Raw genomic sequence first — 3,237 nt, 5'->3', positions numbered from 1 at the left:
TCTCTTTATAAAACACAACTAAAAATGAAACATATGACTTCCAGTATTGCATATACAGTATAAAAAGTATATAAAAATAGAAACATACATTTTTAAATACGTCACATTCAAATGTATTCATTTTCTGGTATGGAGTATTCTGTTGTTTTTCCTTTGGCTTTGATAGCTTTGACAATGCATTCCAATGCTGTGTTGGATCACAATATACGTGACTATCAGGATTACATTAATATCAAAATAGCATATCAGCACTTGATAAGAAATCTATATAATACTAATAGTTGAATAACAACCTATAAAAGCATTTTTGTATTATTAAAGTGAAACATGGACGCTAATAAAAAATTATGGTTTTATTCATCTTTATGTGTTGGTATAGTGTTTAAATATATAAGCAACATTTTAAAAATGTATAATTTAAGACTTACCAAATAATGGCAGGTGTCAAACTCCAGCATGTATGCACTCTCAAATTGTTCTGTGTTATGTCATAACTGGATAATGGAACAAATTACAGAATCAATAGATTTGAATTCCCCATGGCAATCATTATCAAGTCAACCCGAGTGTTATTCCTTGATAGTAATTATAGTTTCTATAGACAACAGGAAGTGTTACTATGTCCATGGCTGCGGGAAAAACAGAATACTCCAGCCTTAGGTGACTGTGCCTCGATCCACTACTGAATGAAGGCCCCTCCAAGATGTTTTCCACTAGCATCTATAGCTTCATTTTCCATGTCATGCATGCAAATTTTATTATCTCACCTATATTTTATATGGTCTTCTTCTAGGTCTTTTTCAACCCTTCAGATCCATTCAGTAGCTTCCTTTGTCCATCTTTGAACTACTCTTCTTGCAATGTGTCTGGCCCATGTTAACATATTCACTCTTTCAAATATTTCACATAACTTTGTTCTCAGATTGATTAATATCTTTATCTATCTCTTCTTGTTATTCCAAGCATTGTTTTTCACGTGCTTTGTTGTGTTATTCTCATTTTCTGTAAAATTTTTGCTTTTGGTGATCAAGTTATACAGCCGTAATTGAGTACTGGTAGCATGCATTGATAAAATAATTTTCTCTTATGCAAACTGGTAGATTTCCTTTCAACAGCGTGCTGTTTCTTCCATCCCATTTTCACTCTTACTGTATTTTGGTTGAATCTGCATCTTGCTGAAAAGAAATGGAAGATGTCCCAACTCTAGTCAGCCCTCTACCTCTACCTCTTTCTTTTGTCTACATTCTCCTTCTCACTCATTTCGGGCAATAAGTATTTATTTCAATCAATTTTTGAATACTCCAATACGCCAATACCTCCCCATTACTCCTTTTCTTTTTCTGTGCTAAAATCTCAGAAATCTACAAACTCTTCAAAACCCCCTTCTCCTTCACATCTCCCTGTCTTCTACTGACCTACCTTCTTTCTCTTCTTTCTCACCTCTCTCTGATTATGAGCTTTCCTCTGTGCTTCAATGCCACAAATGCATCATGTAAGCCCTTGACCCCCCCCCCCACTTGCCTCCTCCAGGCAACTGCTCTTGCTCTACTCCCCTTCATCTCCTCCCTCCTCAACACCTCATGCCTCTCTGGCTATTTCCCCTCTGCTACTCCTAACTATTCTTCAAAATTACTCTCTCCCTTCTCCCCTTCCTCTCTAAAACCCTTGAGCGGGCAGCATCAGCTCTCTTAATTTCAATCACACCACTCACTCCTTGACCCTCTGCAATCCAGCTTTGGTGCTGCTCACTCCACTGAAACTGCTCTGCTATCTGTTAGTGACTTGCTTAACACTTCCATGTGGCCTCCTTCTCTTCTGTCCTAATCCTCCTTGATCTTTCTGGGGTCAAGGGACTTTGGACATTGATTACGAACCTGCCGTTGTTGCCATGTACTTTTGCCTGCCCGGTGTTTGGCTCTGCCAATGTAGCCATCTGAGGTCGGAGCTCGCCGCCCGTGATTCGAACCACACAAAACTGGCGCCCCTCCAAGTGCTCCACACCACAGCGAATCCAGCGCAGTACAGTGTTAAGCCCTCTTAACATTAAAAGTTTAAGACAGGTGTGAAAAAATGCTGCAAAGTAAGAATGCTTTCAAAAATAGACGTTAATAGATTATATTTATCAATTAACAAAATGCAAAGTGAGTGAACAGAAGACAAATGTCAATCAATTCCATATTTGGTGTGACCACCCTTTGGCTTCAAAACAGCATCAATTCTTCTAGGTACACTTGCTTACAGTTTTTGAAGGAACTTGGCAGGTAGGTTGGCCCAAACATTTTGCACAAAGTCAGGGATTGTGTAGGCATATAGTCAGGTGTATGATTAAACAATTACACAAAACAGGTGCTAATGATCATCAATTCAATATGTTCCTTCAAAAACTGTGTGCAAGTGCACCTAGAAGAATTGATGCAATGTGTGGTCACACCAAATATTGATTTAATGTAGATTTTTCTACTGTTCACTCACTTCGTATTTTGTTAATTGATAAATATAATCTATGAATTAGTATATTTTTGAAAGCATTCTTACTTTACAGCATTTTTTCACATCTGCCTAATACTTTTGCACAGTACTGTATGTTATTCACACTGCCCCCACCATTGAGTGTATCAATAAACCAAAAGCAAACCTGTCTTGTACCCTCTGCCAGCCTCCCTGCCTACAAATGAGCCCTTTTTGCGACAGGGCCCCAATCTGTCACACTGGTGGAGAATGCGGGCAGCACAAACTCACCCATGCATCAATCAGTCACGGTTCCGATGAAAGAGAAAAACAGCTAAAATATATATATTTTTTTAAACAGAGCAGGTCTGTGCTCTGACAAACAGCTGATGTCCAATAGAAATGCATGGGTGTGGTTATTCATCTGGTTGCATCCAGTGTAGAATGGCATTCTGTGACGTTGCTCACATCATTGCCCAACTGTGTCCAGTGTGTATGCACCTTTAGATTGAGCAAAAAATCGAATCTTAGAATAATTTACATACAAAACCTTAATTATAAATGCTAAAGATAAGAATTTGATAAAACAGAAAATCGATCAAGTAGACAAAATATCAATCTTAATGGTGATACCATTAATGATACAGAGGCACAGAACAAATTATACTGGTTGAGTTATAATGAGCGAATGAAACAAAAAGAAAATAGGATGAACATAAAAATAGAGACAAAAATAGAATGCATGTAACTTAAAATGAATCCAACATTGATGTCAGTAAATTGGCTTTA

Source organism: Amia ocellicauda, chromosome 11 (genome assembly GCF_036373705.1).
Source record: "Amia ocellicauda isolate fAmiCal2 chromosome 11, fAmiCal2.hap1, whole genome shotgun sequence".
NCBI lineage: Eukaryota > Metazoa > Chordata > Actinopteri > Amiiformes > Amiidae > Amia > Amia ocellicauda.
The sequence above is the reverse complement of the archived record's forward strand: the minus strand, read 5'-3'. Positions refer to the sequence as shown.